Here is a 16273-nt window from a genome sequence, read left to right as displayed (position 1 = left end):
AGTGCATGCTGGTATGTGTAGTTGCAATAATTATTATGAGATCTTGCTTGGACATAGCTGTTGTATCGAATAGCAGCTTGTTATGATGTTTATTTTAAAAAGAAAAAAGGTTAAACCAACTTCTAATTTACATTTTGGTTCAAGTTGCAAGCATTCAATCTATGCAATATCTGACACATAATTCTCCAAAGTTACAGATTTATTTTGGGCAACACCATGTACATTTTTATATACACAACAAATTAAGGAATCACGAAGATCTTAAGCAGAAATTATTTTAATTTACAATACGTACTAGATGGTTACAGTACACTAAGGCTTTGCAGTTAGCAATTTTTCACAAAGTATGGTAATAATGTTTTCTCCACTTTTTCAACAGTCCGACAGACCAGCCGGCCAGACAGGCCACAGACTACTCAGGATTATGCTGGTATTGCAGGTAAGAATTCACTGTAGTCACATATTCTGCAAACACATAGAAGTACAAAATATTAATGTTTATATATTCTCATAGGTTCTGCTTCTGTAAGCCGCCCTCCTGTAAGGCGCCCATCACAGGGCTCGGGTCACTTACCCAGGAGGCCAAGTAAGACACGGCGTCTTGCCTCGGAATCTGCGGATCCATCTTCCGCACCCAGGCGGCGCATTTCTGCAGTGTCACCCCAGCGACCACAGGCACTATTGGCGAGTCCACAGAGTGATGAGCCCAGATCACCTCAGTTATCTGGTGAGTCAAAACAGAAACTAAACACATAGCAAATAATCTACACAGTACAGTTACTATGTTGTGAGTTGTAGTTGAGATTACATGTTTGCCATAACAACCAATGTGATGTTACGTGTTAAATTGTTAAAGGTGCAAATGCTTAATTTTTCAATGTCTTAGTGGTTGATATCGCCAACATCAATTTTAAAAATGAACAGACATTTGTAAATATTTCTGCAACACACGTGCACATTAAAAATAAACAAAAAGACTAACTGAAAGAAAAAAACCACCACCCCCTCCACACCATTATAGTGTTCACACACCTCCCCTGTCCTGTATGTAGACTGCTTACTTGCTCCGCTCCTCTGGACTATCCAGGTAAGCAGTCTATATCCTGTTCAGGGGAGGTGACAGAACACTGTAATGCTGTGGAGGGGAGGTAGTTAGGTGAGGATTCCGCAAGTCTGTCTATGTGCACGCCTGTGATGGTATATATGTGTTTGAAAACCAAATAAATTCTAATTTGAAAAACATAACTCAAAATACTTAATCAATGGAGTATTATGAATGTAGAAATGTTTAGAACTAGCAAATATATTATTTGTAAAGTAAACATTGCATGTTGCCCACCCCATACAGAGCCAAGCTTGATGCCCGACGTGGACCAGCAGGGACAAGACCAACAGGCAACATTCACACTGCAACTAACACCTGTTGACCCGAGCCAGCCAATACAGGCGCAGGATATCCCCCAAGCCTCCATGAGTCCACAACTGGTACAAGCTCCACCCCAGCCACAAATTCCAGATGACTTTTGGTCCAGTTGGACAAGCCAACAGACCCAAAGCAATGCCAGCCTGACCGCACATACACAACACCTTGCCAGTCTGCCCCATCATCTACCGCGCATTAGTCGCAACTCGGGCAGACTGATTGTCCAAGTAGGCCGAATCGCAACATCGATGGAGCAAATACGGGCAGACAACAACCAAATGCTGGCTCATTTAACGCGCATCATTGATGAGCAACAGCGCCAACAACAAACACTCATCCAACTAATACAGCACAACCAGGTTGTGAATGAATCTTTATCCCAGATTGTAGCCAGCCACACTGCAACCAACACACAACTGAATGCCAACATAAATAATTTGAGCAACAACATAACATTGACGGCAGCTCAACAAGTGACCTCCAGCTCTGGAACCACGACCCCTATCCAAACGCCAGTAACCTCCCCTGTTCGGCGATCCTCCCGAGCATGTGCCAGTGAGCCAGCACAAAGCACAGCACCCAGCACACACAAGCGGAAAAAATAATACTTCACAAAAATGTGTGTAACGCAATAAAAAAAAATTAGTTTTGACAAACACACAACTTCCTGTGTCCGTCTCAAACATTGTAGAAGCTGCTATGTATGTATGTATGTTTTTCAGGGGTAATGAATGAAAATGTAATGATAACATAAACTAAGTACAATGTACACACCACTATAAACAACAAACAGTAAGTAACAAAACACACAATTGTTTGTATTGCAAAGTGTTTAGTCATGGATAATTACATCCTACAAAAACGTACCCGAAAAATACCGCAGAATCACTTCTTGCCGTACCTGCCTCCCTACATATGTACTCACACTGTCACCAGATGTTTCTAACTCCTCTGCTTGCTGACTGCTTTCTCCCTCATCATGTGCCAGATGTTGACTTAAACACAGATTATGGAGAAAACAGCAGCAGAACACAATTCTAGTCACCTTTGAGGGACTATACAACAAAAGGCCTGCAGATTTATCCAGACACCGAAACCGTGATTTCAGCACACCAAAACATCTTTCTATCACATTCCGCGTAGCCTTATGTGCATGATTGTAACTGTGTTCAGCAGGAGAATCAGGTTGGGACAATGGAGTAAGGAGCCAAGAGTAGCAGCCGTAACCCCCATCACCTGAAAAACAGATATAGTCAACATTAGTACATGTGTAAGATTATTAATTCCCCTAGTCAAAAATTTAGTTTGTGGTTAAAAGACATACACACAACACATTTTAAACATACCCAGCAGCCAGCCATCAGGCATTTGTCCGTCCTCAAATTTATCGAAGAGCGATGACTGACTGAGGATGAAGGAGTCATGGCAGCCACCAGGGTAACCTGCAACAACACTCATAATTTTTAAATTTGCATCACAGACCACCTGGACATTAGTGGATTGGGCCATATGTCTATTCGTATATATATATTGACGGCCCCTAGGTGATCTCAGCTGAACGTGTGTGCAATCTATGGCCCCCAGCACATTGGGCATGCTTGCAAGCTCATAGAAAGCTACCCTGACAGCACGCCACTCCGACTCCTGGGTAGAGAAGCAGATTGAGGCATTAATATGTGGATCCAAGACATCCAAAACCTGAGTGGACATTAAACAATCTAAGGTGAGTGTCATGTTAGGTATTCTATACAATACTGTGTTGTAAGAGCTTACAGAAGCAACACTTAGACATAACCGGCTATGTATTTTTTGACTCACCTGATTCAAATATTTTGAAAAGGTTGGCTGTGAGATACCAATAACGTCGCCTGCCACAGCCTGGAAGCTCCCAGTAGCCATAAAGTGTAACACAGCCAGAAGTTTGTGTAGGCCTGAGACAGAGCGAGAGCGTGCTGTCTCAGGGTCTAGTCCCAGTTTGACAAGGTCATACAGGCGGAAAATGTTGGTTCTATTTAGGCGGAACATCTGTATGACCCTATCATCGGACAATGCGTTTAAGTTTAAACGACCCCGAAAAAAACGTGGCTTGCGCAGCCTCCGCGGCACCTGGACAACCTGCTGACCATGTTCACTTACCTGGCCCTGATTTCTGGAAGCCTCATGGAGCAGTCTAAGGTATCCCACAGCAAACATAAATTCATTGGCACACACCACAGCCGCCATTTCAGAGTGAGAGAATTTCTAAATGTGCCTGGAACACTTTTATAGGGCCAAACATTCAGGTGTGAGTAATGGATAATTGAGTACACATGTAAACACGCTTTTCAAAAGCAGGTGCGTTTTTTTTTAGGACTTTTTTACGATTTGTATTTTTTCACGGCCGCAAATGCATTTTCACGGCAGATATTACAATTACGAATGGTTAGTAAATGACCGAGATTCATATCTAAACAGGCGTATTTTGACCGATGGTGTATTCATTCGTAATTTTTTACAACTACTTCCAAAAAAATACGAATGCCCTCATCTCTGCCGTGATTTGAGTTTAGTAAATTACCGAGATGACACTTTGATGAAAAAACGGCATCTCGGTCAAAATCGGGAGCTTAGTAAATATACCCCCATGTTTTTAGGAAAAAATCCTTCCCACTGATTCTGGATTTACCAGCTTTATACCATCAATATACGGACCTCAACTCTGCTAATTTCATTTAAGCTTCATTTTATATTACATCTAAATTGCTGTGCTTCATTCACTGCCATCTTAGATTGTTTTTATTGTTTTTTATTTTTGGTTACAAATGTTTATGCAGTAATTATTGCTATTTTATATGTATTCTTAATAAATTGCTTTGTGTTATTTTATAAGCGCTCCTTGTTTGTTGAGTCTATACAAACATTACGCTATTTCTATGTTCAGGCATCCAGTTTGCCATATAGGAGCAGCTATAAAATAAAATCAATTATACAAAGGTACTTTTTTAATTGCAAAATTATTTTTAAGTGTTTATAGCGCCCGATTTCTCAGTGGAATCTATTTCCCTGTGATACTATTGAGCCCTGAGACAAGTAGCGGTAGGGAAAGTTAGAAGCAATATTGAAAACGACCTTGTTCCAGTTAGGCCCTCAAAGCTGGCTTATTCAAGAACCCTTAAAACAACAGTCATGGGCCAATATTTACTAAAAAATCGAGTTTGTCCGATTTGTGTTTTTTTTTTCTAAGTCCCAACACGGGAATTCACTAAGCACAAATCTCGGCAGTGTTTGGACTATTCGTAATGGTTTGAATGACAAAGTTCAGAAATACAAATGAATAGACCATCGGTCAAACGCGGCTGTTATTTCATACAACACGGGTATTCACTATTCATTCGTATTTGGGTGTTAGTCTCTGAGTGCTCAATTGCGGTCGTATTTTTTTGCGATTCGTTAAAAAAAGCGGCAAAAAATAGACCTGCAACTAACAAATCACTCACACCTGAATAAGGATGCCTATAAAAGGATCTTAGGCCCATTTCAATCCACCTACACTCAGAAATGGCAGCAGGACTGTGGGCCAGTGATATTTTGTGTGCTGTGGGATTCATCAGACTCAGACATCAGCCTGTAAGTAACCAGGGCCAACAAACTGAACATGGTCAGCAGGTTGTACAGGTTCTGCGGAGGATGCGCAGGCCTCGTTTTTTTAGGGGGCGTTAAAACTTGAACGCATTGTCCGATGATACGGTCATACAGATGTTCCGTCTAAATCGTAACAACATTTTCCGTCTGTATGACCTTGTCAAACTGGGCCTAGACCCTGAGACTCCACGCTCTCGCTCTGTCTCAGGCCTGCACAAACTCCTGGCTGTGTTGCACTTAATGGCTACTGGCAGCTTTCAAGCTGTGTCTGGGGATGTCATAGGAATCTCACAGCCCTCATTTTCGAGAATATTAACACAGGTGATGTATACCTAACTACCTCCTCTGTTTTTTGTTTGTTTTAATTTCTCGGTGGCCAGTTCTGTCCTAAAATCTCATGTTTAATTTTCTTTCAAATATACACACAGGTGTTGGCTGTTTTGCAGCCACACATCGATGCCTCAATCTGCTTCCCTACCCAGGAGTCTCAGTGGCATGCCATCAGGGTAGATTTCTATGAGCTGGCTGGCATGCCCAATGTGCTGGGAGCCATAGATTGCACACACATTCAGCTGAGACCACCTAGGGGCAGGCAGTACCTCTATACTAATCGACATCTAGAGCACTCCACAAATGTGCAGGTGGTTTGTGATGCAAATCTCAAAATAATGAGTGTTGTTGCTGGTTACCCTGGGGGCTGCCATGACTCCTTCATCCTCAGTCAGTCATCCCTCTTTGATAAGTTTGAGGACGGACAAATGCCAGATGGGTGGCTGCTGGGTATGTAATTTGATATGTGTAGGCCTGCGTCTACTTTGTCCAAATACAGGGGCAGATGTATTAACCTGGAGAAGGCATAAGGAAGTGATAAACCAGTGATATGTGCAAGGTGATAAAGGCACCAGCCAATCAGCTCCAATATGTAAATTATCATTTAGGGACAGATTGCCCGCTGCCTTTATTACCTTGCACATATCACTGGTTTATCACTTCCTTATGCCTTCTCCAGGTTAATACATCTGCCCCACAGTGTGTTACTTATGTGTTGCTGTATCTTAACATGAATCACGTTACTATATCTGTCTTTTAGGTGATGGAGGATATGGCTGTTTCTCTTGGCTTCTAACTCCATTGTCCCGACCTGATACCCCTGCTGAACACAATTACAATCATGCACATAAGTCCACGCGGAATGTGATAGAAAGATGTTTTGGTGTGCTGAAATCTAGGTTTCGGTGTCTGGATAAGTCTGGTGGCCTTTTGTTGTATAGTCCCTTGAAGGTGACTCAAATTGTGTTCTGCTGCTGCTGCTTTCTTCATAACATGTGTTTGCAACAACATCTGCCACATGTTGAGGAGGAGGATGAAGAAAGCAGCCAGCAAGCAGAGGAATTAGAGACATCTGGTGATACTTGGAGTACAGATGTAGGGAGGCAGGTTAGGCAAGACCTCATAAATCGTTATTTTTAAGGTAAGTTTTGTTTGCTTCTTTCATTTGTTGTGTAAGGCTAAATATATGTTGCCCCATTTTTCAATTAAAAACCATTACTCAGAATGTGTCTGTCTCCTTGAGACATACATACCCTCGCTTCATGCTATACAAATGTAGCATGTGTATTGTGTTTATTTAAAAACTCAAAACAACAGATTATGAGTTGTAGGCATGAAGTCTGGATAAGTGTTAATAAACTTGGTTTGAAAAATTTATTACAAGCACACATAATCCACATAGTAATTTATTTTGTATTTTACTTTATGATTGTGTGTAACGTCCTAATGCACAGGTTCTCAAACTCGGCCCTCAGGACCCCACACAGTGCATGTTTTGCAGGTAACCCAGTAGAAGCACAGGTGTATGAATTACTCACAGACACATTTTAAAAGGTTCACAGGTGGAGCTAATTATGTCACTTGTGATTCTGTGAGGAGACCTGCAAAACATGCACTGTGTGGGGTACTGAGGCCCGAGTTTGAGAACCTGTGTCCTAATTAAACAGTCCTCCACATATAATATGTTAGCCTTGAGGAATACATGTGCCCCTATGTGTATTTCCATCGTATTTAAGGGACACAAACTTAGTCTCATCCAAAATAATTTATTTCGTAATGTTTGCTGCAGTAAACTTGCTGATTTGTAAGTAAATACACAGTTTGCCACATATAAACATTTATACACATTATTTGTGTTTTTTTTTTAATTCAAATTTCTTTGTTTCTGCATCATGTGTAAGAAACTGATTACTCATTTTTAACACACACAAACATGGCCCAACAATAATGACATTCATTTTGGCACTGAATTATCTAAATTCAATCACAACATATTAAAACCTTTTTAGCCAACTCAATTGTGTTATTCTTGTAATGTTGTATAGAGAAGAAAGGTAAAATAGTTAACAATCACATTGTAATTTGTATTGGCTGCAGAATATAAGATTGTTTGGAATCTAGAAAGAGTAATGATTAGAAAAAAAATCAAGTGGTCTGGTTACTGCATGCTAAAGACATTCTGCCTGGCTGCCAATTATTGTGTCTGCAGGATATGAGAATGATTGTAATCTAGAAAGAGTAATGATTAGAAAAAAAAATCAAGTGGTCTGGTTACTGCATGCTAAAGACATTCTGCCTGGCTGCCAATTATTGTGTCTGCAGGATATGAGAATGATTGGAATCTAGAAAGAGTAATGATTAGAAAAAAATCAAGTGGTCTGGTTACTTCCTGCTAACATCTATGTGCAGCTCAAACAACATTTCCCTCCTCCAAAAAAATTCAAAGATGGTAAAGAATAAATGTGCGTACAAATTTCCTGTTGTTGTTTGTACCACTTATAATTAATGATGTTGTACAAATTGACAAGGAGCTAAGTGTTATATCTATTTTGACAAACATACACTTACTAAGTATTTTGATTTACTTCTCTGAAATAAAAAATGTGAGGTTTATTTGTTAATTTTTTTTGGGTGGCTGCTTGTCCTGCCCTTTGCCTTTACCACTGTCATGTTGGCGTGCTCTGGTGGAGCGTCTTGGTGGTGATGACACTGGCGTGATATTTGGAGTAGTCGTATCAGAACTGCTGCTTGTTTGCTGTTGGTGCATGGATCTGAGTGTTTCATTGAGGTTAGTGAGGGTGGCATTGAGTTCACGTGTAGCAGCATTTTGATTGTCTACAATTCGGAATAAAGTTTCATTTATCTTTTTTTTTTTTTAAACATTAAATTTTTATTGAAGAGTTTACACAGAATGGGGAACAGAAAAAAGAGATAAGGGAAACACAGGGGAAGTCCGGAATGGTTACCATATACAAAGTACAATCAACGCACAGTCGGATGAATATACAATTGGCTACATTAGGTGTTCAGATACTTGTAAAGGAGAAAACACTGAGAAAAGACATGAGAAGGACAAAAAAAAAAGCAATAAAGACTAAAATACAATATACATAGAAACTATCTGATATCACAGCATTCTTGTAAAGGTCAATCTAGGTAGGGCAAAGCACAGACATATCAATAGGAGAGCTATAAACTGTTAGCCTACCTTCTCTACTCCTATAATCGGACCATCCTAACCACTTCAAGTGGATAGAGTTAGCCGAGGAAGAATAATTAGCCTCCGCTGTTTCGAAGATGAAATGTTTGTGAATCTTATTTTGAATAAGCGCTAAGGTAGGAATATTCTCAGATTTCCACAATTGTGTTATAGCTGCTTTAGTGGCTATCAAGATATGCCCCAAGACGTAGCGGTCACCTACGGAGAGGCGATCCACGTACAAATGAAATAGCGCTAAAGCTGGGTCCAGGGGGATGCTGAGCCCTAACACCATGCCATATTTAACACCTCTCTCCAAAGTGGTTGTATACGAGGGCAAGCCCAGAATATATGGAAGATATCCCCCGTAGAGCCGCATTTCCTCCAACATGTTTTAGATTGTGAAGGCCAGATTCTGTGTTGTCTTTCAGGGGTGAAGTAGGCCCTCTGTATAAGCTTGTAGAACATTTCGGAGTGGTTAACACATTTGGAGATTTTAAAACAAGATCTAAATATACTATCCCAATCTGCATCAGTAAAGGACCTATTCAAATCTCTTTCCCATAAAGTCTGAGCTTTTAATTTTGTCTGAGTGCCATTTGTCAATTGAAATTAATACCACCACGTAATCCCATATTTATGCGAGGACGTCTCCAATCGGCTTTTAATATAAGCCGGAAGAGAAGGTTTGTGGATATGTGAGGGAGTAAGGGAGTGTAACCAACTTCTCACCTGTAGATATTTGAAAAAGTCTTGAGTCCAAATCCCAAATCTCTCCTGCAATTGAGAGAAGGACATCAAGACGTCTCCCACAAATAAATCGCCCACAGTGGAGAGCCCTTTTCGAATCCAATCCCCTAGTGAAATATTAGGAATCAATGACATAAGAGCAGTTAAAGACAGGCAGGGGGCAGGTAAATTAATCTCTCCCGAAGAGAGTACTAGTTTATGCCATGAATCTAGGGTCGTTTTAATAGACTTGCAGGATCCGGACCTACTTCGAGCAGCAGACAGTGGTAACCAAAACAAATCAGGGAGAGAAACAGCGTCCAGACAAGAAGCTTCCAGAATAACCCAAGGTTTCCGACTCGAGGTATCAAACCAGTCTCTAGACTGACTTATCAGACATGCAGCATGGTACTTTTCTATATCTGGGAAAGCTACCCCACCAGACAGTTTGGGCAGAATAAGAATTTTTTTAGCAATTTTCGGTCTAGAGCCACCCCACACATATCTGATCAGGACCTGATTAAATCTATTATAGAGGCGTTTGGGAAGGGGCCTTGGTATGGCGCGAAACAGGTACATTAATTTTCGGCAATAAGACCATCTTGGCAGCAGCAATTCTACCCAGCCAGGACACCTCCTGTAACATCCACTCCCCAGTCAGCTCTGTAAACGCTTTTTTTTTTAAATTGTTTATTTTAATTTTCAGGTTATAAATGTCACAACAGCTCCCCACCTCACGTGGGGTGAGCTGCTACTTGTCACAATATACTATCAGAGGCAGAGATTTAACCTTAATATAAAGAACAAGCGGTTCCCAACATGTGGAGAAATAATCCAAATAAGAGCCATTAACCATACATTTGTAAGAACGAGAAACAGCGATGATTCATGTCAAAGGGTGAATGGGGGCTAATCAGACGGGTGGGAGCCGGGGATTAGACTCATAACTATAGCAATATAAAGGATAATACAGAAGAGAGAGAGAGCATGAAGAGAAAGAAGGGGAGACAGACAAAGATGGGGAGGGAACAGAGTGGGGGGAGGAAAAGACAGGGGTGGAGGCACCGCCAGTGCGCCCCCGTGTTCCGCCAACCTAGTGCAGGGCGTTAGTACCAAAAGGTACCATACTTTGTTGATGACCTGCTTAATATGGGGGGGCTCCCTCTGTTTCCATTGAAGGGCAATTGAACACCTGGTCGCGTTTAGTCTGTAAACGCTTTTAATAACGGGGCATAGTTACACTCAATCAAATTATCTTCTCTGGTTAAGTTAATCCCTAGATATCTCAAAGAGCAGGACTTCCAGGCATATTTGTACGAATCCTTCAACCTAGAGACCACAGTCGGAGATATATTGAGTGGGAGGGCTTCAGTTTTATTAGTATTTAATTTATAAAAAGAAACATCCGAGTAGCCTTGAAGGACGTCATGAAGAGCTGGCAAGGAAGCCTCAGGGTCAGAAAGACATAGCAGAATATCGTCCGCAAACAAGCTAATTTTGTGAGAAATTCCCCCTATAACAGGGCCACTAATCGAGTCCCGGGATCTAATGCAAGCAGCCAAGGGTTCTATCGCCAATGCAAAAATAAGGGGAGATAGTGGGCAGCCCTGACGAGTGCCATTAGAAATATTGAAGGATGAAGAAAGGCATCCGTTAACAAAGACCCGCGCACTGGGTGCGGAATAGAGAGCCAGTATAGAGTCTAAGATCCTCCCAGAGAAGCCAAATTTGTCCAGAGTTAATCTCATAAAATCCCAATTCAATCTATCGAACGCCTTTTCGGCGTCCAGAGACAAAACTAGGAGGGGTTCTCCTCTACAGGCAGAATACTCAATAACATTAATCACCCTACGCATATTATCCGGGGCCTGTCGGTTTAAGACGAAGCCCACTTGATCAGGGTTGATAAGAGAAGGGAGAAGGGGGCTGATACGGTTAGCAATTAATTTGGCATACATTTTTAGATCAGTATTTAATAAAGCAATTGGTCTAAAATTTTGAACTGAGGTAGGGTTTTTCCCCGGTTTGGGAATGGTGATGATTTGAGCTTCCAGCATCTCTTTGGGGAAGTGACCAGCCTCTGAGGCTTCATTAAACACAGACAAGAGCACCGGGACCTAACTCTCCTTAAAGGACTTATAGAAACCAGAAGGATAACCATCGGGTCCCGGGGCCTTATCCGCTGGAAGGGAGTCAATAGCCTTTTCGACTTCGGCTAAAGTCCAAGGTGCATTAAGAGAGCTACAAGACTCCGCCGACAGCGAGGGGAGAGGAAAGTTGCTCAGAAAGTTCTGAACATCTATGCCTGTAGGTTGAAAAGTAGAAGAATCCCCCTCAAGTTGTATAATTTAGAGTAATAGGATGCAAAGACATTTGCAATTTCGTCAGGATCGTAGACTCTCTTACCCCTGTCCGAGTGGACTATATGAATTTTTTCTTTGGCTTTCCTACCCTTCAGCTTCCTCGCCAGTAGTCTACCAGCCCGGTTACCATAAACATAAAATTTTTGCTTCAGTCTATGTAGGTTGCGTTGGACTTCCGCTAAATAAAAAACATTTACCGCCTCCCTTGCTTCCTTCAATGACTTTAGAAGGGCTTTATCGTGTGGATGAGCCTTGTGGGAACTCTCCAGGGAAGCGACTGTAAGCTCAGCTTGTTCAAATTTTTTACGATATGCCCTTTTAAGTTTAGCCGCTGTTTGGATCACTGTCCCTCGTGTTACTGCTTTGAGGGCGCACCAGAATGTGAAGATAGATGTCTCCTGAGGAGAGTTCTCAGAAAGATAATAATCCAAGGTGGTTTGGATCGCCTGCGTGGTCTCCGGCTGAAGAAGACTGAGTTTACCTAAACGCCAGGGGGCCGGGGTAACCTTTCTACTATTTATATCCCATTCGATGAATAGTGGGGAGTGATCCGACCAGGACATGGGGAGAATGGAGATTTTACGGATGGACTGTAGAGTCCACTTATCTGCTAACGCTAGATCTATTCTAGAATAAGATGCATGCACTGGGGAATAAAATGTGTAATCTATGTCCATTGGGTGCTTAACGCGCCAGAGGTCTAAAAGATCATATTCCGCCAGTAGCTGGCTAAAGCCCTTTGCATTCCTATGGAGCTGACCGGAGAGCGGGGGCCGCTGCCAGAATTATCAACTAAAGGGTCCAGGGTCAAGTTAAAGTCCCCCATTAAGAGTAAAGCGCCCTTGGCCAATTGCTGCACTTTAGCGCAGAGTTTCCTGCAAAATGCTAGTTGCTTGGTGTTAGGGGCATAGCAAGAAACTAATGTCACCTCTTTATTTTCGAGAGTACCAACCAAAATTAGAATTCTCCCCTCAGGGTCGCAGTATTGTGAAGTGAGGGAGAACGCGCAATGCTGAGATATCAAGATTGCCACCCCTGCCTTCTTTGCTGGCCCGTTAGCCAAATAACAATGGGGAAATCTCCCATTAGTAAACCTTGGAGGGGCAGATTTAGTAAAATGAGTCTCCTGAACGGCTATGATTTGAGCTTTAAGTTTATGGAAATAATTAAGTGCTAATCTCCTCTTATGTGGGGAATTAAGACCCTTTGCATTTATAGAAACAATGTTAACCATATTGTAAAACTATCGGGAATTGCATAGCTATCAACAACCAACTGGCAAGTAGAAAGTGTGTGTAACATTTCCGGACAAAAGGAGAGGAGAAGAGAAAGAAAGGACAAAAAGATGGAGGATAACAGGAAGAGGAAACAGAACATTAACCCCTCGAGGGGGCACATTTGGATGCCTAACCATGGCGACTCAGAGTAAAACTGTGGGGGGTAGTGGTCAATCCACCCGCACCCGAACCAAAATTAAACTAAATGTAGTTCCTCGGCACCTCATCTCTGGTCACCCGACAGCCACCGGGATTAAAGGGAACTCAGGAAGAATTCTCAGCCAACAAGGAAATGTGGGCGGCAGTCGGGGCAGCAGAGACAGACAGTAAACAATTAACCGGCGGTGAGGAGGCAACACTGAAAAACAATCTAACAGCACTAAAATATCACATAAACACCCTCAGCAAACAATCGCCAAGGAACTAGTGCAGCGTAGGAAATACGACATGACAAACCGACTAGAGAAACATGAAATCAATGCAAGTGTAGCAAATCAGACAATACTCAAAGTTCTGCAGCCGATGAGCCCCAGTCCCGCTGAAGGCCCGCTCGGGAGAGGTGTGCGTAGAAGAGCTTGCAGAGTTCCATGATGCTAGGATCTTTTTACCCTCCTCGACGTTCGTTATGACAACAGTAGAACCTTCTCGAGAAATAAGCAACTTCGTAGGAAATCCCCATCTGTATAGAATGTTCTCTTTACGTAGCACTGATGTGATGGGGTAAAGAGAGCGCCGTTTCGCCAAAGTAGCAGGGGACAAGTCTCCAAATATCCGAAGCGAGCCCAAAGCCTCTGACGCAGCATCCGAGGGTCTAGCAGCTTTCAAGATTGCCTCCTTCACGTGGAAATAATGTAACCTCATAAGGACATCACGGGGGACACCATCAGGAGCGTTCCTGGCTTTAGGGAGCCTGTGGATACGGTCGATTAGAAAGTCCACTGAGCGGTACGGAGGAAGGAGTTTGCTGAAGAGGTCAATTGCAAAATCGTTTAAAGCGCTATTAGCGACAGCTTCCGGGACACCACGTAGCTTTATGTTATTACGTCTCGATCTGTCCTCTAAATCCGAGAGTTTGTCCCTGAGCGCCGTGACCTAATTTTGGAGCAGTTCATGAGAAGAGGTCAGGTCGTTATGCAACGACACCACTTCACCCATTTTTGTTTCTAGGTGATCGGTGCGGTCACCAATCACGTCAATAGATCTCTGGCATTCCTTCATAGTCGCTCTAAATTCTGCCGCGACTTCATCCTTAAATTGTGTTAAGAGATGCTTCATTGCGCCCACCGTAAGCGAGGCACTGTCGTCAATGGAACTGGCGCGTGCAGTGGCAGGGGCGGGTGCATCTCTAAGTGGTGAGGGCACAGGGACAGCAGACTTAGAGGCGCCATCCCGTGCATCCTTTGCTTTAGCGGCCTGAGGCGAGGGTTTAAAGAACGCCACCTGGGAAACAGTTTTAGCGGCCTTATATTTCTTGGGAGGCATTACAACGCTGAACGATAAAGGTAGGTGAACTGGAGGCAAGAGGTGTCTAGACTATCAATCGAGGAAGGATCAACAGAAAGGTCGAGTTGTCATATCATGTCATAGGAGCATTCGGGTGCAGGCGGAGGTATCTCAGAGCGGTCACATTAGAGTATCGAGGTCATTCAACCATGGGGACATCGGGCCGATCTTCTAGGTGGGTGCCGGGATATCTGCGGTCACACTGTATGAGAAATGTATGCTATTACACCCAGAGGCCACTAGATGGGGCAGTTATAGTAGAAGATAATGGTGCTGAGTAAAAGGCTATTTCTCCCCACCGAAGCAAATGCACAAATCCCTCAACAGGGGCCCCAGAATAAGAACAGGGGGAGAACAGTGCCAAAGGGCCACCAGTCCTGGTGCAGCCCTAATCAGAGACCCCCACAGGTATACAGGCACACTTCTACCTTAGGACCAGCTCCTCCAGCAAGAATGAAGATGGCCGCCGTGTCTCCCTGGGCTGCAGGCCCACCGCTGTCCCGCGCTGCCAGGCGTCTCCCCGACCTGCTGCCCCAGGGGGTGTCCACCCCGGGGGTCAGGGGAAGGCTTCTGGGTGGTCCGGAGCGCTTGTGTGGGGTCAGCGCCGCTTCCCGGCACCGCGTCCCCGCTGTGGAGCTCGAATCGCGGGCGCCGGGAGTACGCGAGTCCCCGGCTTCCGGGAGTGTATAGGCCGCAACCTGTGGGAGCAGTAAAAACTGCTCCCTGGCTCTGCGGCGGACACAGCCGGGCTGAGGAGACCTACAGGGGGGGGAAGGGCAGCCTCCAGAGAGGGTACTATGGGGGTGAGCACTGAAAATATGTGGGTAAAGGACACTGGAGAGAGGAGGCCAGCAGAGACACATCTGACCTCTTCTTCAGTCAAACCACGCCCCCTTCATTTATCTTTTGATTGATTTGAAAAATATTCATATCGCTTTGCTGTTGTCTGTGCTGTTCTTCCATTAGTCTGTGCTGTTCTTCCATTATGCGCTGTAAGTTGCCCATGACCTGTGTAATGTCTGCACGCATGAGTTCCATGGTATTGCCAATTCTGGTGGTTTGTTCATTTTGTCTACTCATATTTCTGGTTATTCTTCTGAGGTGACATGGTAGGCTTGCAAACATTTGTGTCTGCCTACGCAGGCAATCTTCATTAGTGGCCTGCTGTCTAGCCCAAATGTTCCAAAACACGTGATCAGGGCCTTGTGTTACTGGTGTTGTTGGGCTGTGTTGTGGTGGTGGTGTGCTTTGCTGTGGTGGTGTACTCACAGGTGCTGGGGGTCTGATTCCTTGGCTTAATGGCTGCATTTCTAACATGATTGTCTCATCCATGTCACTGTGTTGCTGTTGTTGTGGAGGGATGCTGTTACCAGGACTAGAAGCTGAAATTTAGAAAAATTATCCGTTAGCTATCCATATGTTTGATAAATTATAACAAATCACTACACATGGAACACATGTCATTGACTGTTGCTTTCAGATATCCTGCCTAGCAACATCATCACTCATAACTTAAATACATACATATGCCTGTTTGTGGCAAATGTGTCTGGTTACTTCATTGTGAAAGCAAACACATTAGTTTTATTGTAGATCAGACATACTCCACCATAAAAACACATTGTAATCCATAATGTGTTACCTTATAGCTTTTCAAAAACAAACATAGTAATGTTTTTATATGTATTTGGCAATGTTAGGTCAAACACACATATGAAAATTTGTTAAACAACCTTACTATTTTCTAAAATTAAACATGAGTTTCTGTTGCAGCATCTTACACACAATGTGCTACTGTATGGCTGAAGTGGACATACATATCTTTACA

General features: G+C 43.1%; 1 long non-coding RNA gene across 2 annotated transcripts in view; it reads right to left on the bottom strand.

Annotated features, from left to right (window-relative positions):
• Positions 1-306: 306 nt before the first annotated feature.
• The window catches only part of LOC134910525 (uncharacterized), a 34051-nt gene continuing 18084 nt past the window's right edge, over positions 307-16273 (bottom strand). The window contains exons 3-5 of one of the 2 annotated variants that reach the window (XR_010176227.1): positions 15715-15827; positions 575-724; positions 307-465 (exon numbers count right to left, since the gene is read on the bottom strand). This is a non-coding gene — a long non-coding RNA (uncharacterized LOC134910525). Of the gene's footprint in view, positions 466-574; positions 725-8285; positions 15828-16273 lie in introns of those variants that run through there. The other variant, XR_010176226.1, reaches the window with a different exon arrangement.

Source organism: Pseudophryne corroboree, chromosome 4 (genome assembly GCF_028390025.1).
Source record: "Pseudophryne corroboree isolate aPseCor3 chromosome 4, aPseCor3.hap2, whole genome shotgun sequence".
Lineage (NCBI taxonomy): Eukaryota > Metazoa > Chordata > Amphibia > Anura > Myobatrachidae > Pseudophryne > Pseudophryne corroboree.
The sequence above is the reverse complement of the archived record's forward strand: the minus strand, read 5'-3'. Positions and strand labels throughout refer to the sequence as shown.